The sequence below is a fragment of the Anoplolepis gracilipes genome, chromosome 1 (genome assembly GCF_047496725.1).
Source record: "Anoplolepis gracilipes chromosome 1, ASM4749672v1, whole genome shotgun sequence".
NCBI lineage: Eukaryota > Metazoa > Arthropoda > Insecta > Hymenoptera > Formicidae > Anoplolepis > Anoplolepis gracilipes.
In genome coordinates, this window is record NC_132970.1 from 12952637 (window position 1) to 12978238 (window position 25602).

At 31.2% G+C, this 25602-nt stretch overlaps 1 protein-coding gene across 5 annotated transcripts in view; it reads left to right on the forward strand.

Annotated features, from left to right (window-relative positions):
* Nucleotides 1-10696: 10696 nt before the first annotated feature.
* Synd (protein kinase C and casein kinase substrate in neurons protein Synd) overlaps nt 10697-25602 on the forward strand; it is a 53707-nt gene continuing 38801 nt past the window's right edge. Inside the window, exon 1 of one of the 5 annotated variants that reach the window (XM_072901985.1) lies at nt 10697-11037. The gene's annotated coding sequence lies outside the window, so the exon portion shown is untranslated. The remainder of the gene's footprint in view (nt 11038-25602) is intronic. The other 4 variants (XM_072901610.1, XM_072901720.1, XM_072901812.1 and 1 more) reach the window with 4 other exon arrangements.

Below are 25602 nucleotides of genomic sequence, written 5' to 3' on the forward strand. Positions count from 1 at the left end.
GCTGTACGCGCCGGGCTCCCCTCTCTTACTATGGAATGCGTGACGTCAAAGACAAGGTCGAGTATGCTCATTCTCTCTCTCTCTCTTTCTCCTCGCGCCAGACAATAACAAATACGCACTATACTACGTGATATAATTTAACGCGTTGAAATATGTACAATCAAATGATTCTAAAATACATATAAAATTCCTTAACTAAAATAATATTATTATTCGATTTAATGCGATATATTTAAAATACATGAAACGCGATTACGAAATTTGTAAAATACTTCAACGAAAGCAATCTTATGACTTACTGTATGACTATTATAATTGCACGATTTATTTATTATATTCGTAAAAAATTATATCAATGATGTGTATGCGCGCGCGCGCGTGTGTGTGTGTGTGTGTGTGTGTGTGTGTGTGTGTGTGTGAACAATTATTTGTAAAAGCGATAGAAATTTATATTATAGATACACGCATATATTTATAGACGTATAATAATTAAATATGAATTAATAATGAAAAATATGTACAAATTTGCTGCCTGTACTTATTACATTTACTATATATGTATAACTCTATGTAATTATAGAAATTTGTCATATTATATTAAATAAATATTCTCTCTTTCATCGTAACTATTTAATTATTCCTATATATTACGTGTGTTTGTTTTAATCCATCAGAGAAAGTAAAAGAGAGAACGAGAGAAAAAAACCAGAGATATTCTATCACTTTATTCTATCACTGAAAATTAATTTATTAATATTTTAATATTTATTTATTATAAAAAGTTTTTTATTAGATGTGTGCGCCTGTTTTCATTATAGCTTATTCTATTTAATTTATTCGATTAAAATATGAATTTTTACTAATAAAATATTTTACATAAATATCGGCAATGTACTTCACGAGCAGTAATACATCAAAACATGTTTCCGCGGGAGGAACGATACTTTCTTTGCGAAATACGTTCTCCTAATAACTCAGAAGCGAATTTTCGAGCGTTTTAAAATACATTACTGCTCGTGAAGTACATTGCCCATATTTATGTAAAATATTTTATTAATAAAAATTGAACTTTCGAGGATATTAAAAGACACACATTATTAATCGCGTACAAGTATGTCAATTGCATAATCGACATTAATTAACAGTTATTAATAAAGTTTTTTTTGCCGAAATTAGTGTCAAACATATTCTGTTGTTAAAATAAACTAAATAGATGTATTAAACGTGTTAGGTGTAAACTGATGAATAATATTATAATAATTAAATAAAATAAAATTATTAATATGTATTTATATATATATATATATATATATATGTATATATATTACTATAGAAGAATATAATATGTTGGATTATATGTTTCATATTTAAACAAATGTAGAGATATGTTTCTTATATACATATTTAGCATTAACAATTATATATATAACACTGAAAATTGACAAAACACAACGATGAATTATATTCTTTCTTAATCTCTCTCTCTCTCTCTCTCTCTTTCTTTTTTCCAGAAACAAGCAATTTATTTTATAATATTTAATCTTATAAATTCTTGTATTATTAATAAAAAAAACTGATGCGAGACACTTTCTGTAACAACTAATCGTGATTCGAAAAGAAAAGGAAAATTACTTATCAAAATTAATTAACCAAAATCATTGTTGCAAGAGACTCATATATAAGTATATTTATAATATAATTTTATTTTATTTAATTACTGTAATTTTATACATCTATTGACTCGTTTAATTCATCTACTTGTCGCTTTCAATTTACAATTTTAATAGCAGGACATTTGATATATTAATTTCGGGAAATAAAACTTTATTAATTACTGTTAATTAACGCCGACTATGCAATTGACATACTCGTACGCGATTAATAATATGTGTCTTTTAATATCCTCGAAAGTTCAATTTTTATTAATAAAATATTTTACATAAATATGGGCAATGTACTTCACGAGCAGTAATGTATTTTAAAACGCTCGAAAATTCGCTTCTGAGTTATTAGGAGAACGTATTTCGCAAAGAAAGTATCGTTCCTCCCGCGGAAACATGTTTTGATGTATTACTGCTCGTGAAGTACATTGCCGATATTTATGTAAAATATTTTATTAGTAAAAATTCATATTTTAATCGAATAAATTAAATAGAATAAGCTATAATGAAAACAGGCGCACACATCTAATAAAAAACTTTTTATAATAAATAAATATTAAAATATTAATAAATTAATTTTCAGTGATAGAATAAAGTGATAGAATATCTCTGGTTTTTTTCTCTCGTTCTCTCTTTTACTTTCTCTGATGGATTAAAACAAACACACGTAATATATAGGAATAATTAAATAGTTACGATGAAAGAGAGAATATTTATTTAATATAATATGACAAATTTCTATAATTACATAGAGTTATACATATATAGTAAATGTAATAAGTACAGGCAGCAAATTTGTACATATTTTTCATTATTAATTCATATTTAATTATTATACGTCTATAAATATATGCGTGTATCTATAATATAAATTTCTATCGCTTTTACAAATAATTGTTCACACACACACACACACACACACACACACACACACACACACGCGCGCGCGCGCATACACATCATTGATATAATTTTTTACGAATATAATAAATAAATCGTGCAATTATAATAGTCATACAGTAAGTCATAAGATTGCTTTCGTTGAAGTATTTTACAAATTTCGTAATCGCGTTTCATGTATTTTAAATATATCGCATTAAATCGAATAATAATATTATTTTAGTTAAGGAATTTTATATGTATTTTAGAATCATTTGATTGTACATATTTCAACGCGTTAAATTATATCACGTAGTATAGTGCGTATTTGTTATTGTCTGGCGCGAGGAGAAAGAGAGAGAGAGAGAATGAGCATACTCGACCTTGTCTTTGACGTCACGCATTCCATAGTAAGAGAGGGGAGCCCGGCGCGTACAGCGTACGTGTCTAGTGACAGGCATGAGTCATTCATTCTTACTCCGGCGGGCGTAGTGTGCGCACGTGTTTTTACTCCGATGTCGGCGCCGGTGCCGGCACGTGCGCCTCGCGTTCGGTCACCTCGAGGTCGAGCGCGCCGTACACATTTCTCGCGACGATAATATACGTAATAATATTACGATAAATCTTAACGTGTTAAAGTACGTCTAAAATGACTCCGAAATAAAATAATAACATTCGACCTTGGTGACATATAGCGCGCTATTGTTTTTGACATTCGTCTCGGCTCTCGGCTCTCGGTTCTTGGCTTCATCGCGATCGCGGTCGTGTTTTCGTTCATATTTCCTGATTTCGATCACGAAATTATGTTGTCGGGGAACATATTTGATGCCGACTAACTGGGATTCTCTCAGCGTTGCTTTCCAGTGAAAAATGATTGATTGAGAAAGATGTTGCCAAATGGATGTCGATTATCGGCGTTTAATTTGCATTTTTTCAATCGTCATTTCTTACCGGGCAACAACGTTTACACGCCTCAGTATCGCGGCTGAGGCGAATGCCGGCCGCGTAGAACGTATGTTCAGTATAGAGAGATACATGAACGCGCGGTTAATATTGAGCTAACGCTCGATAATCGGTTGTTGAGAGCACGGTCTCTGCTTCGGCAACGGGTTTCGGTCTTAGTCGATTAGAGGTCGGTCGATTGTTGAAATAAATCGTTGATGGGCCCCTTTTTTTGTACCGGCAGAACGACGTATCGCATTGAGGACGTCGACTGGAGGATTTAGGTCATGATTTACGCTCAGTAAAGAGGTCCGATCTAGTTGATAAATGTTCAGATTGTTGAACATTCATGAAATGGGTGTTCCTCTTGATCCGTCTACCAGCCCTATGACGTATCATGTGGACTGTCTGTATGATAGACACATATGCTCATCAGAAATCGTGCCTAATGAGTTTGAGTCGGTCTGAGATGCGGAACTGCACGAACGAGAATCGAGCGTACCCCATTCGCGATCGATTCCCTCGATCTTCCGTCCTCTTCCGATTCGGACTTAAACCTTTGCTCGGAGTTTGATCGCGCCCGACTTGTCGACTTCAAATATGATTCTCGTGCGTGATGAAATGGGATTTTCGATCGTTTCGAAATTCGGAAGTGCCGTCAAAGTATCGCGCGTAAAAGTGCGGAAGTGCCGTCCAAACTATCGCGCGTTTTTACTTTCGTACGGTTTAAAATATTGCGCGATTTTATTTTTGTGCCGTTTCAGCAAATTCAAAAAACTATATTGCGCGTATAATAGTTCCTGACGTCCCTTACAATCTGAGAGGAGGAGGAGGCCTAGGAGAGGCATCCTGCATCGGCGGAGCAACCCCAGGGTAAATATAATTTGTATATTATTATTTGTAGATTAATTATTATAAATCACGTATATGATTTAATTCAGTTTATTTAGTTGATTGATTTCAACAAGAGAAACTCAGAGATAAAGACTTTTACATAAATTTTATAAAAGTCTATTTATTTAAAAAATAGTCCTTTTTTTAATTATATAATTATTCGATATTTATATATCTGCTTATTATTGTACGCATCGAATATAAATTTATTCAGTATATATATATATAATAATAAATTCTTTAATATTAATTATTTAAAATCGCTGCTATAATTTGGACTTTATATTTGTATGTTACAGATAACATATAGTTCAATATCGACAACTCCGCTGTTGCGCATCAGTGTCGGTGAGTGAGAAAAAGCTTTTATTATATTTTAAAGCAACGGATTTGTGTAGAGATTTGTAGATGTAGATTAATAGACTTGTAGATAAAGATGTAGATTGTAGATAAATTCGTTGCTTTAACCCTCGGACGGCGGATTGCATGCATGCCGTACTCTGGGTCAATTTTAAATTATTTTTTTACGTATTCCAAGAAAAAATTTTATATTACATTTTTCATTTACTTTTTTTTTAACTTTTGTTAAAATAGATATACCATTTGTATATTAAAATTGAAAGAAAAAGAAAAATAATTTGTATCTTTAAAATTGTTTTATAAAAATCTAATATATATAATTAAAATAAATATTTCATGTATGTCTTGCATAAAACTGGAATAAATCGTATATTTTAAAAAATAAAAATATACGATTTATTCCAGTTTTATGCAAGACATACATGAAATATTTATTTTAATTATATATATTAGATTTTTATAAAACAATTTTAAAGATACAAATGTTTAATGACCCGCCGACAGAGGGGTTGATATGCATGCTAATATATTTTACATACACCGAAAAAATTATATTCTCAGCTTAAGAATATTTCATTTAACTTTATAATATATTTCTTTAAAATAAACATTAAGATCTTCTTACAATTAGTTTAAGAGAGAAATCTTCTAAAGAGTACTTTCAGATATTCTTAGCAAGTAAGAATATACTTATATACTGAATAGAATATTTTCTTATCATTATATTATTTAATATTTGAGATTATGAATCCCAATAACAAAAAAAAAAGGAATTTTACAAATAGACATTTGCTATTTATTAAAATTTTGACAAGTTAAATATATATAATATATTAATATATACAATAGTTTTAATTTCATTATAAATAAGGTGTTTTAAAATATATCACGGTAAAAAATTATTCTACATTATTCTACTAGTCTACATTTAGAATACAATTTTTTCGGTATATACATGATTATATTTGTTATATATCTTTTGCAACTTTCGACGACTAATGATACGCATTTACAAAACGATTGTATTGTAATATCATACGATTCTAAATGAATATAAGTCGTCTTATTTGCCGGTGATAATTATTACCGGCAGTAGAAGAAGTTATTTTTCTTCCTCAATTCTTGGCTCGTAGAAATCGAGTTAAAATAACTATAGCCAGGAGCAACAAAGGTAGGTCCAACTGGCTGGAAAAATATAAATAACGTGGTCAAAATGGTAAATTGGCGAAAAGACGTAAAAAATATATATGATCGTGATTTCTTAAATCTTACTGCGAATTCCCAATTACGATCCCCAAATCGCTTTATCATGTATTTTTGCTAGTGTAATCAGCAATTAGAGTGAGGTCTACTTGGTCTGCTATGGCTATTAGGATATTGGAAAAGAAATTGAAATTTAATAAAATTAAAGCTAAAGCTATAAAATTAAAAGCTCTAAAATTAAATTTAAATTTAAGGGAAAAAATATAAAAATAATGTAATAATTTTTCAGAGAAATAAAAAAAATCATTAAATATAAATTATATATAAATCATAAAATATAATATATAAAAAAAGAAAAAGAAAACAGTTATAAAAAAAATTATTGGATACAAATTAAATTTATATTCATAATAAAATTTAATTTAATTATGTACACATTATATATTTATTAAGATTGTATAAGATATTATTGTATAAAATTACGTTTGCATTATATTTATGTATATCTATGTCACTTCTCAAAATAAGTGTGTAAACAATGAAGGGTTAAAGGAAGAAAAAAGAGTAATAGGACAAATTAATTCACTATTTATTAAAAGCAATGGTGCAGAAAATAATAAAATATAATTTTACGTGCTTTAGTAAGGCAGAGTACATTTTTGCAATATATCGCAGTAAAATTAAATTATCGATGACGCGTCAAAAATTTGGAGAAGAGATAGATAGTCTTCACAATGAAAAATATTAAAATTTTTAATAAAATAGTACAAAAAATAATAAAATATAATTCTAAATGCTTTAGTAAGGTAAATTACATTATTACAATATATCGAAGTAAAATTGATTTATCCATGACGCTTCAAAAATTTGGAGAGCAGATAGATAGAATCTCCACAACGAAAAAAATACCATAAAATAAAATAAAATAATATACAGACGTCATTATAATAAAATGACATTTCAATAAATATTCAAAGATTATATAGAACACGACTAGAATAAAACAAATTAGCATTATTTTGTTTATTCTTCCTATTCCTCTTTTTTTTCCTCCTAACCCTCCACTGTCACCCCTCAAAATAAGTGTGTATACAATGGAGGGTTAAAGGAAGAAGAAAGAGGAATAGGTAAAATTCACTATTTATTAAAAGCAATAATGCAGAAAATAATAAAATATAATTCTAAATGCTTTAGTAAGACAGAGTACATTATTACATTATATCGAAGTAAAATTGATTTATCCATGACGCTCCAAAAATTTGAAGAGCAGATAGATAGAATCTTTACAACAAAAAAAATATAATAAAATAAAATAAAATATTATACAGACGTCATTATAATAAAATGACATTGTAATAAATATTCAAAGACTATAAAGAACCAAATTATTATAAAAATAAGATGTTTATGCGTGAGACAGATTTTTCAAATTAATTTCTAGTTTATGATAAAGTGTGCGATATCTTAATTAAATATCTTAATTTAAAAAGCTCTGTTTATTACAATTTTAGCAATTTTTTATTTTTTGTCAAGCAATTAAAATATGCTTATAGATTTACTATATAATACATACGCACACGCATACGTACAAATTTGTACATAAAATTCAACTGTAAACGGACAGTTTGATTGTCCGTTCGTTTAACAGCATTTCTTTACGGTTATAGAGTACATAAAATTATTAATAATGCTAAAATAACTGATACATTTTTTTTAGGTAAAATGCTCGATCAAATTATGATACTTAATAATCGATAATCAGATTTTCCAATGGAATCTTAATATGTATAATAAATTTTAGCTCATAAATACAAACATAATTATATTAATGCAAAAGGAAAGTTCTATAGCTAAAGATAATCATTAAGCGTTGCAAGGCTGATTATTTTAATGAAGAAAAGATATCTTACACATATCGAAACATTAATGTTTTGAAAAATGAGATATTTTAAAAAATTTTCAAAACAAAAAAAGTAATATTACAATTGAAATAAACAAAAAATTAAGAAGCACATGCAAAACTAATATTGTTTAACTAATTCAACTGAATAATTAATAGCAACGAAATAGTTCAACCATTATATTCTCATCGCATCTTTATAATTTTCATATCCACTCACAACATTTATTGTTATACAAGTATAAAAGCAATTAAAATGCTGCAAATGTTACTTAAATTTTCGATGTAAGATAAAAAAACTTTGAAACATTGAAAATCTATTAAAATATATATTTTCTTTATTCTAATAAAATATATTCGTGACGATACGTGTGTTACGATATCTTTCGATACATGTAAAATTCTTAAGAAGTTTTGTAACATCCTAAGCAATATTTGCATCTCAAAACTGTATAGCTGATTGGCTATAGGAACATTAATAAACGAGCGTCGTGTAAAATTCTTACACATATCATACATAAATCAATCAATCATAATCATAAATAAAGTGCGCTTTGTATATTTCATGCAATGCTCTTCAAATTGTATGTAGCATAAATAATATGAAACGTCTACGAAAAATTATTAAGAACAAATATTTAACCTTCACTGAACATCAATCTTTACTTTATTCGCTTGCCATACCTTATGTTCCATATAATTTATCCTTGCTACTTTTTACGTCATTTTATTTGCAATGTTGGAAAATGAAGATGAAAGAGATTGCAAATATAGCAGACAATAATGAAAACATTTTGTGCTTGAAAAATTAGTTGACGATTACTTATCGTTTATTAGCAATTTCAATAATAGGAAACTTAATCAATAATATCATCATAATACAATTAATTTATATTATGCAAAACATCAGCTCTGTACTTATGCTTATCGATCGTTAAACTTAAAATTTATACTATATATATACATACATATATATATATATATATATATATATATATATATATATATATATATGCGGATACAGTGGGACTATATTATATATGATATTATAATTAATATTGTATGAGATTTGTAGTCTTATTTTTGTTTTTCTCGAAAACTATCACTCGTATAATAAAAATGGATAGGATATAAAACGTGTATTTTGAAGAGACTTACAACTTTTATTTGAAACATTTTTTAAAATTCCCAGTATTTGATGAAATAATTGGAAAAAACATCAATTTTTGTATGTAACTTTTTAGTAAACGAGCGGCGGCTAAAACCTTTTAAGCGTTACTGAGGATAATGATCTTGACAACATATGTCAAGGTCATTGACTTCTGAAAGGGGTGGACCTTATGTGAATATTTACCAAATACTTTCATTGAAATCATAAAAACATTAAATTTTATGTGAAATAAAATGAGCATTTTTTATACATATATTGTACATATATATATATTTATACACATATATACATATATATATATATATATATATATATATATATATATATATATATTACTTCATAATATATGTTAAAGTGAAAAAAGATCACGCGCAGTTGCAATTAATAATATGTAATAAAATAATAATGAATGTATATGTTTCGTACTCTTGAGATCCACAGTTATGGATCTAGCACAGACACGAACCATAATTTGTGGATCTAGCACGGACGCGAACCGCTGGAAAGTCGATTCAGCTACGTAGTTCCACCGGCTCTAAAATCGATCCAGTTAGCGCCACTGTACCGCGGTGAAAATGGGTTCCCTCAAAAACGGTTTTATGGCGCCTCTCAGGCTTCTCTCTGCTTCTAATGAATGTTTTTTCAGCTTTAAAAAAGTGAATATAATCTCAGTAAATTTTATTTTATAATTGACTATTTTTACTTAATAAATAGCCAATTATATAATAAAATAATAAAAATAAATGATTTAATACATTCAGGTTGTTTTAAAATTGGGTAACTTTTTATTTCGTCGGTAACTATATCTTCATCTTTTTTTTCAGAACTTATTTGAGAGAGACGAAGATATAGTTACCAACGAGGTTCAAAGTTACCCAACGTTTTAGAACAATCGACCCTCAAATGCATTAATATATGTTTATATTATTGACTTTATCGACAGTCAAAAAATATTTTCTTCTAGATGGCTCTCGTATAGCAAAAATAAGGACAGCATACAAAGTTCGTAAGCATAAAGGCTCTAACACAATAAAAAATATAAGAAACAGGAAAGTGATATTAATGATTAAGAGTAAGGAACGAGGAATAAAGAGTTCTTTTTTTGTGCGTTGCACCATCTATTTATAAAGGTCGAAATGTATTATTCCTAAATTCTTATTCCTTATCTCTATTTTTTAGTTTCTTATATTTTTCATTGTGCTAGAGATCTAACTATATATCTAGTTTGTAATGTTTGATGAAGTGTAATTTTCCATTGATGATTGTAAAAAAAAGAACTAGGCGGTAAATAATTTTCAAATTATTTTTGTTTCTTTTTCTCGGCATTTATTCCAAATATTTTCAGAATTTCATCTTTTTGACAATCTTAATTATTAAAAGATGTCGATTCGTCCACAAACGCTTATATGCATGCTCACATATTGCATTCAATTAAAAAGAAAAGAACGTTAACGACATTTTGGTTAAATGCATGAAATAAGAATAATATTAATAACAATAAATAATAATAATTATTATAATTTAATTATAATAATTCTTACTTCATGGTTAAATGACAAGTTCAAATGTTGCGCGCGCGTATATTTCAGGTAAAAGTTGCGCGCGCATACGGACTCGCTTGGCGCGCGCGCTCGTCAACGCTCGGATTTCTACGGCGTTAAACCACGCCCAGAGCGCTACGAGTGCAGAGAGGGAAGAAGTTGGAATGGTAATTCACTCCGCGGAGCCAGCAATATGAGCGTCTGTGGTACCGTTCGTTGAGAAAACGCCGCGACGTGACAAAATTCCATCGCCGTGAAATCGCGTGCCGTACGTGTCGCGCGACGTTCGCGTGTTTCGCGAGTGTGTTAAACAGTGTCGGTGTCTGATTATCGTTCCCCCCTTCCAGCACACACGCATTACGTGCACACATACACACGTGGATACACGGATTTCTTGGGGTTAGTTCGCCGGATTCACGGAAGGATTATCGCCAGCCGTCGTCGATTCCATCACCGTAACGCCGTAACGACGAGGAGTTGCTTTCGGTGAGTGTGCCACGCAGAAAATTACTCTGTATTCAGTGATGTCTGGCGAACGACGAGCCGTCACGACGTCGTTCGCGGGAATTCGCGAAATTCCAGTTGATAATCATCGCTGGCATGATCGTGCAACCGGCATATTCTCGCCGATAGTTCCAGACTTTGACACATAAGCAAAATATTTTCCACGATGATATATATATATATATATATATATATATATATATATATATATATATATATATCCTCGCTCTCTTCCTCCGCGCCGAGTCGCAAAAACAGTTGGAAGGAAAACAGGACGCTCGTGAATCGAGCGTGATTCCGGACGATAAATACACAGCGATCAGTTAAAACGTTTTTAATTTTTTTTATCTCTGCGAATATAATTTCTGTACCTTTATACGTCAATCTTCGTGTAACAGCGGTTTCAGTCGTGTTTTGGAACAGTCATAGAACAGTCGAACGTTCTCACGACATTGTTTCCTACCGTACGGTAATTAGTTGCCGTTGTAATTAGATTCCGTTCTTAGCATCCATTCTCAATCCTATTTACGACATTTTCAAGGACTCGGCGCGATTGCCTTCGGCAGTATGATTAGAGGTCAGTTACCGGTCAGGCTTTCTATTTGTATGTTACATGTTGCGTTATCTATCTCTTTCAATACAAGAACATACGCAATTTATTTCGTCGCGTAATCAGATCGAAAGCATGATATGTTGTTGCGCGAGATGAAGCTTTTTTTTCGTCAAATTTTTCGCTGGGGTTTAACCGATTTGAACAGATAATAACGAGCAAACTATATACACGCAGAAACCGACGGGAAAGGTTCTGTTGCGATTACTGACCCTGAAAGGACGCGTCACGGAATGCGGAAAACATCACGGTGGAAGGTCAATAGTTTCTCTCGGCGATCGAATCGAAGATCGCATTTGTATCTGTTGCGTCCCATTTGTATTCCCGAATCGATGCCGGTGTAATATACGCGATAAAATGCATCTCGCTCGACGTGCCGTCGTTGTGATTTATCGTCCGCACTGATTTATCGCCCCATCCCGCTCATTAATTACGATAATTCAACAATATTCTCTGCCTCTTTTACCGATCTCGTTTGTGTTAATTGTGAGAAATATCGTTGAGGATGATCTAATACGACGGGTAATAAAATTTAGGTCTATTCGCTCGAGTATTTAACGCTAATTGCGACCGCTCGATTCTCAGATAATATATATCTTTATACGAGATAAAAGTGACGTTAAATGCGGAGAATTTGAAATTGGGATGATGGGGCTTCTCTCGAGAGACGATTTCACTCCAAAAGAATTCCCTAGAATATATTTCGATCAAGCCGATTACCCTCTGATTACCAAAGACTCGTAATTACTAATTAATCCTCCCTACAGTTTTCTCCATGGTTTCCGTTTTGCATCGCGATTCGGTATTGCGGTTTCGTCGGTAAGCGCGCGGAACGGATGTAAAGTCATGGAACTCCTCAAGAAAGAGCAAAGTCCTCTCGTAACACAGTGGTTTGGACGTCGTACAAATTGGCAAACCTCCAGATTTCCGTGCTCTCGCCCGCGAATATCGCATTCCTCTCGTCAGCATCCGCCTGAGCTTGATGTGTGTGTGTGTGTGTGTGTGGTGTGTATTAGATTCGCTTCCGCCATAAGCAATATCTAAGCGCCACCACATGTGCTTACTCAAAATCTTAATGTTGACACAAGACGATATCATACTATATAAATATGTACAGCACTGTGTTCCAAAATTTTGAGAGATAAATATCAAATAAGATGGATTTTTTTAAAAATATGCGATAAAATTAACGATATATTTTTAATGATAACGGGAAAATTTGATGTTACATATGGATAGAAAATAATTGTCGTAAATATAAATGAGTAACAAAAATTTCAATGGATATTTCATTTGATATACGTATATGTATATCTAGTCAAGAAACGTAATACCGAAAAATACAAAGCATATATTTATGTGTTGAGAATATAACTCCAATATTAGTGGATTATTATTCAAATCAGAAACTTCTACGTTCTTTCTTATAAAATGTATTTTTAGACTAGCATATAAAGAAGTTAATCTGAAATGAGATGATGTTTGCGATATATTTCCCTGGGATTTAGAATCTCGATGACGATTGAAATCAATGATTTTATTAGCCAACGTAATGCAAAGACAAAAAACATACTTGTAAAAACGTTACGATGCTATAAATCTAACACTAAGATCATGACATAATAAAAACGCTTATATCAGTCAACTACGATAACTCATTTGCGCGGTGTGATCTTATCAAACGGATTGATAATAGAATTGCAGATCGCGTAACCACGTGATCGTGATAACGTGTTCTAGCTTGTATAAATGATTCAGCTACCTCATCTTTGATAGGTTTGGTAACGATGTTATCCCGCTAAAAAAAAACATCACAATTGATTGTCATGTAAAGACGTAACTCAATTTTCTGAAAGCAAGAAAATTTAAATTAAAAACTTAAATATCAAACATGATTGCAGAACGTATTCATCTCTTGAATGCAGGATTAAAAAGGTTGCGGCGACTTATATGGCACTATTTCATTGGTTGAACATCAAGGTCTGTAATCACTGACGCTTCTCATAATTGCATGGTGTGCTTCGTAAGGTATATAGCGTCAGTAAACTTATGTTAGTGGAAGGTTAAGGCCAAGGGTAGGGTTTGTTCGACGGCGAGGATGAATTCTGCGTTTATCACCGCGTAAGGAAAAAATAAACTCTTAATACAATTCGGACTTGTTATAGTGTGATAATACAATTTCTGTTATCACGGTACAAAACTGCGATATTTTGTAAATATTATTGCAACACGAACCTATGTTGTCGTAACATCAAGCACACACGGCACTTAAATTTGTAAGCATATACACTATATACATATTAAAAAAAACCGATAAAGTTAGTTCTTAAAATTTTTGTGCGATACAACTCAAAAAAAGAATATTAATATTAGCATATTTATTATAATTTTTTTTTAATTTATATTTTTTATAAATTTAATTTATAATTTTAATATATATTCTGTACGTATTTAACATATTTATACAACTAATTTATCAGTATCATAAATTTTAATTCAATTTAAATAGAATTTTAAAAAATTGCTACTCTTTTTCCATTTTTTCTTCATCCTGTTTAACTTTTGAACATTTTATTTATCAGAATTCATGTTAAAGATGACTTTCGCCATTACGAGTGCACGAATTGTAAGCAGTCGCACCGGATGAAATGCCATAAAGGCTTTCCAGTGATGCGCGCATTCCTGCGCGACGAACGCACGGTGCTTCTCATAAATACTGTAACGGAAATGGAAAATAACGCGCGTGTTTTGCCAGGATCCTGTCTTCAAGAGCCGTCGAAAGAGAGAAAAGTCATGAGCGATTGTGAATTCCGCTAACTGAAGGCGTAAATCATGTGTTATTTCTTGTTCTGATCTGCATCTCTCTTGTTCTCTCTCTTTCTCTTTCGTTGCACCTGCCTACGTCGCGTAACGCACATTAAATCTCTGAAAGGACGTTGCGTGGGCAATGTGGAGCGCGACAATGAATAGAATGTGACCGGCTGTTGGACATAAATTGTACACATGGCCTACCTGTGAACTGCGTAATTTATTTTTTTACACGTAATTCGCATATGTATACTTATTGTTAGAATTAACTCTTTGAATGTGTGTGTGTGTGTGTGTGTGTGTGGGGCTCTCCCGGTTTTTTCCCCATCTGTCTTCTCTTCAAGATAAGATCTCGATTCAATTATGTGATGATATGATAGTGTCATTAATTTTCAATTTTATAAATTACAAGCAATTAAATATGCACAGTATTATGCGAATTAAATGAAAGCAATAATATCGAAATTTTAGTTATCATTATGTCTACATTTTTTTAATTTTGTGTGTATAATTTATTGAGATTTAATTGTCTTAAAATATGAAAATATTAAAAATTAAGAAGAAGAAAATGACACCAAGTTTGCATTAAATTTATTAATTAAAACTCTGTCTTACTTAAATATTTCTGATACCTCTTGCCGTTTTATTTGCGTAAAAATTTTATTAGCGTAAGAAATTTTGATGTACAAATATCTGTACAAATAGCTGTTTGCTACATTTCGAGTTTGTAGTTTGAGCGTTATTTTCTCGATGTTCGATGATCGATGATCGATGTGCTTGAAATTCAATTTCGCAACGCAAAAATGATGTCGCCATCACGACGCGACGTGCAAAGTGAAATCACGCGGAAAAATTTGCTCGTAAATTTCCCTCGCGTCACGCAATCATCGGCGAACAACGTTTATCCACGTGTTTGCCGCCGTTTCCGTATCGCTGTCGTAATTCATAGGGTTACAATTTATAACGGACGATCTAGCATATCCAACGACACGCGTCCATGATATTCTGCATTCTCACCATGCTTTTAACGAAGACAGTTGATTTTAATGAAGGCAGTTTAATCACATTTCAGCAGATTACTAAGAATCTCCTTTCACGTAGAATAAAAGGGAAAAAGCATTAATATACGCGGAATTTCAATCGTTTGAGAGCAATGACAGGAAGCAATCGCATGACAACTTGCGTACACGAGCAAATAATTATTTCCTGGCGCAAGAAATTAAGAAATCATTTCGATGGAGATCAGCTGTATCCTTCGAGCATCTCGTGTATATTGCCACAAAAAAAAAAAAACGGAATATCGTCGCTTGTTTTTTTTTTTTTTTTAAATGCTTGCGTAATAAGACGCACATGTGCACGTGGAACGTAAACGCGACGTCAAGAACGCGGAACATTTTGTCAGTTAGTACCTATAAAGCTATTAAATATCGCGCAAACCGAGCACTTTTGTAATTCGAGAAGTCGCATTGATTAAATAAACCGTGTTATGGCGCACTCTAGAACATCGTAAAACTTCCTTCCCACATACCGTACACAATTACCGGTTATTTTTCCTTTCAGCAAAGAAAGACGGAGGAACCACTCGGGTATTGCGCAATGAGACCGATGAGGATTTATCGTCGGCGCGTCGCGCCTTTCCCCAGACGCGAATTATCCGCTTGCTATGCCGCTTTGTAATCAGATAAAACCGCCCATATAATGATGCCAGAGATAGCGGTGACGGTAACGAGCCCGATAACCCAGATAATTTGTGTAATGACATCGAGAGTGTATCAAGCGGACGAGCTCTCGAAATTGTTTAATTGTTGAAAGAACTAACAATAAATTAACTACTATATAAAATTCAATGGTGCGTCAGAAATCTAAATTATTTAATTTTTTAGATCGCTTTCATTTTATATCATAACATTATAATTTCACACATGGCAATATATGTATAAGATAGTATACAAAAATCAAATTATCACAGGGAAAAGAAGGTTCTTAAACGAGGGGTTGGTCACTGAGGTAATTTTTGTACAAGGGCTAGGTAATTCAGCGGCAATCTCAGCAAAATTTTAGCTAATCCAAGGTTATTTTTGGTAAATCTAAATAATTTTTAGCGTTAAAATAATTTAAAGTAAAATTTCTTTTTCAAAATTTATTTTTAATTTAAGATACTATTAGGTAATCTTAAATAATCCGAGGTATAATTTAAGGGTAATCCGTATCAAAAGGTAATTTTTATACATTATAACTGTTAGTGACCAATCCCTCGTTCCTAAATTATTAGACTTTCCCTCAGATAGACAGGATTTTAAGAAGTAAATTTTTTTTATGGATGCAAATATATAAAAAGGGGAATTTTTAGGTGTGTGTATGTGTGTGCTTGCGCGCAGTTTACCAGTGATACACGATGTGTGGTAGCCTGTAACGAGGTTATATGCAGCCTCCAAAGTGAATGGCCGTCGCCGGTTAACTGCCGCCTCCAACGGTGCCGCAATTTTCCGATGCCTTGGCACCCCGTTCCTTTACTCTCTGCTCTCCTCGCTCGCCGTGCCGTTATCGTTCTCTTCGGTCATTGATGTGCAAAACGGCGGGCTCGGCACCTACGCACGAATCATCAGCCCATACTATCTGTACATGCCCGGTCACGTCCCCGTTTAAGACCTTACAGAGCACTTGATCGGCGCTTCGATAAATTGGAATGCAAAAATATCGTTAATGTGCTGCAATTTACATGTAGGCGGTGCTCCGTAATAATATGTGGGCGAAGTGTATGCACGCGTTCGAAACAGTACTTGAAAGGCTATATATATATTTTTTTAATATTAACATATTCATTTCTCAATGTTTTATGAAATGTACAAGAAAAAAATATTTTTTTTATACGATAAGGATATCACGAAATAAAAGATAATTAATAAAATAATTGAATTAATTTCGGATAACTATTACGTAATAATCTCTCTAACGCGGTAATAACGTTATAAAGGCGCGTACAAAACACGATAGTCAAAGGATCACGATGACACAACGTTCGGGGGGAATTTCGTGTGCATACTTTGAAGTCTGCAATAGTGGTCGAAAGTGGGTTATCCGAATGGAATGGAACGGCAAGCAATATATATAGTTATTCGATTTTCTCTATCGCGCGATCGCTTCTGCTAATTCATTATACTCTCTCTCTTAAAACGTGTGCCTTTTAATACATGATACGAATCTGGGAAATAATTATTACATACGTAAATCATATTACAAGAATCGAAAACCTGGCATTAATATAGACATAGCTTTAATCATTAATTATTTAAATTGTTAAACGCTATAAGAAAGATTATCACGATTACATCTCTACTCACAAGATATTTTCTAGTATTCTTCTCTCTCTTTCTTTCTTTTTTCTCTTTTTTTTTTCTTTCTCTTTCTTTCTCTCTTTTTATAACGCACATCTTAGCATATATAAAGACTCTTGCAGTTATTTTTGTTTACCTAATAACAGATTCTTGAGGTGGACCGTCATAATTTATGAATAGAAAGTTTTCTGAAGCAATATTGGAAGCTATTCATACATGTTATAAACTGGCATATATCATATCAATGTGATATTTTAACGCGGAAATTGGAATTCAATCTTATTATATCATGTTTTTTCGAGAATATCAATTAATTTTTCATATTATATATTATACTATAAACTGTAGATCCTCGAGTCAGCTATATTTACAATTCTTACCTTTACATACCTCTACTTTATTATTATCAAACATTAAATCGATGTACATTTTTAAAATTATAAAATATTGAATTTAAAAACTGATATATAAAATTATGTTTCGTTACTAAAAATTATAATTGCAATACATAAGAAAGATTTCTGTTGGATTGTCCGTGAAATTCGACATTGCCCAGTTTAAATGATATACGAAACATTGATTATTCTCTTACGATATATAATTCTCGATAAAAGAACCAACACTCATTGTCAGTATGAAATAATCTTTGAGGTTTGACAATTATTATAATAAATACGTATTATAATGATAACACTTGCGATTTAATTTCGAAAGCGTCTAGTTGCGATCGATAATCAATGATATACATATCGTACAAAGGTCGAAGAAGTTAGTTATTCCAAGTATGGACAAAATCATCAGGAAGAAGTGACACGTGACACGAGATTGTCGGCACACAGAAAATAAGACAGCAGCACGTGTTAACGCAAAACCACCGCCGTAACAAACATAAGAAGTTACATCGTGCAAGCCGAGTGAAAGGATTCCTTGGCTCACACTTTTACGTCGCAACCTTCGGACGTGATGCACAAATGCTATTCGTCATTTCCGCTTTTGCGTGCCGCTGCCGTGCATCGCATCCTAGGTTCTCTTCCATGACTACGATACAAAAGTATAAGACGAAAGCCCAGGCCTTTGTACCTCCACATATTATAAAATCAATGAAATTACAATAATATTCAAATGCATTCCTCGCTGGGACTACTGTGATTGTTATTCGTGTGAATACAAGAAACTATTCTTATATATCTTTAAAAATTTTCTATTTTTTTTTTTAATTTTTATTTGTTTAAAACATAAGGGGATTTGATCAACTTAAAATTATTTATAATTTGTGATGATTATTTAAAATAAAATAAAAATTTATTAATATATAGTTACTTATATTTCATATAAGTAACTATATATTATTTTAAATAAAATAAAATTTTATTAATATATAGTTACTTATATGAAAAATTAAACTTCGAAAAAAGAAAGAAACGTGAAATTTTCATTCAAAACTTTATCTTTATGTGTGTGTGTGTGTGTGTGTGTGTGTGTGTGTGTGTGTGTGTGTGTGTGTGTGTGTGTGTGTGTGTGTGTGTGTATAAACTTGTCTTTTAATTAATGATGCAGATTACTTAAAATATAACGGGTTATTTTATCGAAAGGCAGTAATGCAGTGATATCTTAATTATGTAATTTTCATCAAATCTTGAGGCGGAAATCCTGAAGGGAATGCATCGCAGAGTATACATATTATATGTAACTGTATGCAGAAGTAGATGGAAGATCCATCGAGTGCAACGAAGCGCAACTAGTCTGAAATGAATGGGAGCATGTCTCGCGGTTAAAAGGAGAGAAAATACCGTAAGAGAAAGAAGACGTTCGATCGAAGTGAGCATTGGTATTATAAAAGGATCCCAATTTGTGGCCTTTTATTTAACTGTCTACAGTTACATAAATCTCTGTAAAAAAATTCTTTTAAATAATATTTTTATCAAGTTCTGCGGTATCATAAAAGAAGTTACAGACTTTGAATAAATTGATAAAAGTCGATACAAAATATAAGTAAATATTGTGGCATATACAAAGCAACATTTTCTGAATCGTATAACGTCACTCATCATTACGAAATTTGGAAATATTTATGAGTTTTCAAGGAATGATATGTTGCAGTATTGTCGTTCCTTTGAGTCAATACAGAAATTTTTTTATTGAAAACAAACGAAAACCTGTTTGTCATTTTATAATAGCAGTATCATTATTAGTGAAATAAAGTCGTTTTTGTCATTGCTTGACATAAATAATTTAAATCTCATCGTTCCAGCGATCATAAATGAATAATTTTTTCTGCGCGTTATAAAAATAACATTTTTTTTATAACTCTGAAAAAAATTAAATCATCATCACACGATAGTGGATTATATGACAATAAATTTATACTGCACAATTTTTATCGCAAAACAACACAAGCAGTAAAAGATTTCATAGAGATAAAGCTTTCGTAGCTTAACGGGTTCTCTCAGTCACCTTCAACCTTCGAACGCCTTCAGCACCTTTCCTACGATTCACTTAGACGCTCCCATTGAACTTGTCCCAAATTCCTCACAGCTTGCTAGTCACGTTTTCTTTCGCCGCCCTCTTCGTAAAACTTAATTAATTGCCGATTCATTTTTATGCGTGACCTATCTCTTGTTCATTCATGATCGGATTCGTCAACGAATTAATGACTTGAAAAGCACGAAATCGAATAATATAAATACAAGTTTTACATGAGATACGCTGAAAACATTGAAAACAAAGTTTTGGAATAAAATAAAATAAAATCTTTAATATATAGTTAATTTTGTAACGTAAAAATTAAATATACAGAATGTCCGAGAATGAATGGTGAAGTGGTTCATTTTATAATTATGCTTCTTTCATGTATAATAAATCATAAATGTAACATCATAGCACTTTCCTGAGCGACAAATGTTGGAATTGGGCTCACGCAGTTTGAAATAAGCATTGTGTATTGTTGTAAAGAGTTATACACGTGCTCTTTGTAAAATTACATTGAAATGATTGTGCAAGAAAAGGCTAATTACATCTTATGGTCGGCCGAATATAAATTTGTAATTTAACGACGGTTTAAGCGAGAATATGATAAAGCATAATCCACCGCACGAAAATATATCCATCGGTTTAAAAAGTTTAAGAAGAGTGTGGGTCAGGGAAAACAACAGGCAGACATCGAAAGATGATGTGGAAAAAAATTCAACAGTCTTGTATGACATTGTAGGCTACGACGCGAGAGCGACTTTCGAGAACTCCGTATACAAGCCTATTGAATTTCTTTCACATCATCTTTCGATGTCTTCGTTGTTTAGAAATGTATTTAATCTCATTTTATGACGCATAATTGACGCATAATCGGGCACATCGTGAGCGCATGTTCAACAATTTGAAACGTCTTGGCACTTTATATAAGATTAAGTTGTCCACGCATTTTTGTAGATACATATAACACATGCGTACACAAGAAACAAGCGTTTCTTTGACGACCTACATTTGTCAATTGCTTTTCACTATTTCCAATTCTTCTTATTGAGCAACGTATCATAACATCTTCATAATAGTAGATCTTGTACCTCTTGTAACTGTTCTTTGTACTTTTAACAATTTTTATATAGAATTTGAGATTAAAAAAATTTGTTTATCTCTATTCGTGCGCACCTACATGCGATTGACCTTCACGTTATTCGTCCAGTTTCGCCTGGCACTTGCCGCAACACGAGGAATAATGTTATCGTGATTTAAACGACCTAGATTGTAACCATTACACGTCCATTATTATCAGTACGAGGTATATCCTCTGACAGCACTAACTATAGCGGTTCCAATGGTCGATATCAAACCCTAAAAGTACTTACATCTCGCGAACATTTTCACTATTCAGGTTGAGAAACACTAAGGAAATGAAACGTCTCATTCGACAACGAATTACCTCATTCGGCAACATACCTTCTACCGCATACGAAGATCTACCAGATCAAAACAATATAGCAAAGACAAGAGGAACATAATTGTGCAATTTTTATCATGTTACGAAAAGTAACATTATCTCCCGATATTATTTATTTTTTATCATATTTTTAGATTAATTGAATATTAAATTAATGTATTTAATGATTTAATAGCTTTTAGAATTTAATAACTTTATTTAATTTTTATATTTTTTATCGTTAAAATTTAATTCGCCAAAACTATACAAGCAGTAAAAAATTAAGTTGACACATTTCTAATTTGATATCTGAACACTTTCAGAATTGTATAAAATAGTTGAAAATTTCAACTATAGACTAATTGAAAATTTTATCGCGTATGAGAATAATATCAAATGAAACATAAATTCTTTGTCTGATAACAGCGAATATTTTTAAAATTCGGACACGATGATATTTAGAAATGCGAACTCTCTTATCGGAATATAAGCGAGCACTCTTACCTAGGAAAGATATTTCAAGGGACAACCTTGGGAAAGAAATCGATATCAAGCGTCGCTTTAGACTTTTGTAGGGCACAAGGTGAATATGAAACAATCAACCACTCCCGGGAGGGCCTATCGCACCACTTTATTTAATTCTTCCTATTCGAGTTCTCGTTTTGAGAATATACTTCTTTTTATTTAGATCTCTACAAAGCTCACCTCGATATATGCATAGGCTCTCAAGTATGATGTGGAGTATGATGATGGATATATTTCCTGTCTACTATAAATTCTTTGGTTAATTTTTTTTTAACAGGAATAGTTTCCATAAATAATTATATAAATAATATAAAATTAAGTTTTTCTCTGAAAATTAAATTAAAATAAGAATACATAAAAAATTATATCTTTTATTTAATTACAATATAAATAAAAGTTACTTTGACGAAACTGTAATTTAGAAATATTATTAAATGTTAACAATATTAATACATAATATTTGTGGAACATTCTATATAGAAACTCATGCTGTATTTACATTTATATACGTGCGACGTATATAAAGAACAGACGAGAAATTCAGTTTCTCCACATCATATATGTGTGAATCTTACATGATCGAGATTAGATAAGCGATAAGGTTATATTTATAACGTCGTTGGTATGTTGTAATGAAGTACTTTATTACATATATTGTTATATGAGAGGAACTGCATAAGATGTTAGCTAAAATTCATTAACTAGCTAACATTAAAGTGATTGTTTATATACACAGTATCAACATTCGCATAACTTTCTTTTTGTTTTGAATTTTTTTCAGTTCCAAATTTGATTTGCCGTAGCAAAATTTTAATTTCAGATTATTATTAATCACAGTATTCACCTTGTAGATTAAAGTTCCTAAAATTTCTGTAACTAAATCAAATCGATAAATAGTTTTAGTTTAAAAAAAAAGAAAATGCAATTTTTTTAGAAACTTGTTTGTTGAAAGAATATTCGTGCAATTTCCGATATGTATTCACTTTTTATACATGAAAATGTCAATTATATATCAAAACAATTTTATTTTTAATAATATGTAGCTTCATATAATTGAATTCAATCGATAAAAAAAAGACGTAAATGTTTTTGAATGCTATTATTCTATTTCCTGATCCTGTCTTCGATAATACAGGAAAGCGATGAAATGGTTCAGCAAGTAGAATCCCCCGTGAAGTGTAAAACTCACTTCCTATAAATATTACACGCGCACATAAGTCAATCGATTTTCTGATCACGTCTGTGACGTTTTCGAATTTACAATAAGATGATCTATTTCTGATATTTCATACACTTTTCTCGAAATAATGTGTGTGTGTGTGTGTCTTCAGTTATAGACATCTTTATTTCTTCCAGTATTATACTTTTTTATTAAGAAAAAGATCCTTTTCGTAAATATTTTCTACATGGCAGTTAGGATTTAGCAATTTTTGGAGATCTAGTTTTGCGATTCGCACAGTTGTTATATATACATAAAATATTTCAAACACATTTTTAACGCGTATATTATTTCTTTAAATCTACAATTTTACAGGCATTGTTTTTATTTGTATGTGTAAATTACTGATTAAAAAAAAATTTTATTTTCAATTTATAATATACATATATTTAAATGCAGATTTTATTTTAAATATATATATATATATATATACATTATACATATATCATGTTTAAATATAGGAAAGAAATGAAACAAGTATTTTTTATTGCTTATTAGCAAGTTATCTCTAATATATTATCTCTAATATATTAATTAAATTAATATCACACACAAAAAATATTAATAGAGACAAATTTTAGATAAAAAATTATTATTTTTAAAGATATTAATATTATTTAATATTGAAGTATCGTTTGAGATATCTTTTTATTTTCATCAAAAAATCGGAATGATTCTCCATGTACTCCGATAATCGATCGTTTCGCCGTCGAAGTCAGAATGCACGGCGTGATACACGCGTCTGAGTCATTGAATGACTGCCAACGCTGACAAAGAGAAGATATTGACGAACGTCGCATGCATAATGACGAGCGGCTAGACAATGTATGCACGCATCGTAGGTACATATTCTTTCTCCCGTAATTTTTATCGTACACTCTCTCGAAAGTGAACTCGTCGCACGACCCGTTTTAAATCACAAAAACTTTCGTCCGCGAATGATTTCTCTACGCGTTCATAGAGAAACATTCGTCGAATTCGCCGTTTCTCTCTCTTTCTTTTTTCTTTTTCTCTTTCTTTTTCTCTCTTTTTTTCAGTCTCCTAACTTGCTCTCACAATTGTCTCTCGTTGAATCAGTATAAAAATCGTGTTTTCGAGGTAGCAAACGTCCTTCCTGGTCTTTCTAGCATTGTTGATCTTTTGTTAACTTGTATAAAGTGAATATCTCTTTTCTTCGTTAATTTTATTGTTAGATTTAAAAGCTTTTGGTGGGATGGTTAAGCAAATAAATAAATAAATAAATAAATAAATAAATATATATATATATATATTTATATTTATTTATTTATTTACTGTAATACTGTATAATATATAATAGAGAAATATATAAAAAATAATTATGTAGGTAAATCAGAGATTTAATATTTAAATAATTAATAAAAAGAACTATAAAATTTTATGAAATTATAAGTCTAAAAGATATAAAATTTTTGCTTTTAAAAAAAAAGTTCAAATTAAAAATTTTATTTTAACATTGCGCAATCAAATGATGTAATCAGTCGAAATCAGTCTGCTAGGAATAATTAACGTATATTGTGTTAGCCACGAATGTATCTCGATTTGGGTTAATATGACTGGAAATTGGCAATTAAGTGTACTGTGAGTTTTCTCTAACGAATCAATTTTTTTATAAACGCGCTTATTGCTAATAGAAATCGATTTCCAGCTAAATCACCTTTCAAACCGAGTTTTTCGATACAAGTAGCTTATAAGAACTGAGCAAGGGTGGGAAATGAAGTAAAAAGTTTTCGTACCAAAACAAGTATAGATTATGGATAAGTGTTTCTCCGAAGTTAAGAAATTTAATAAATGGAGATAAACAAAAGTCGTTGAATTATTTAACTTTAAAAATATGATTTACACATATAATAAAATGTATTTTATTATAAAATAAATTTATTTTTAACGTTTTTAATATATGTGTGTTCTGATAATACATATATATATATATATATATATATATATAATAAAAGATCTCTTCTTGATTTTTGAAAGCTCCTAAAAGAATCGCAGATTTTTAGGGCAATAATTGAAATTTAATTGGATTTAAATTAGAGGCATCATTTCATCGAGCTTTCTCGTAACCAGAGTTTCATAGCAAAAGTCCGGGTGATAATCGGCTCGATTACAAATTAAGTTT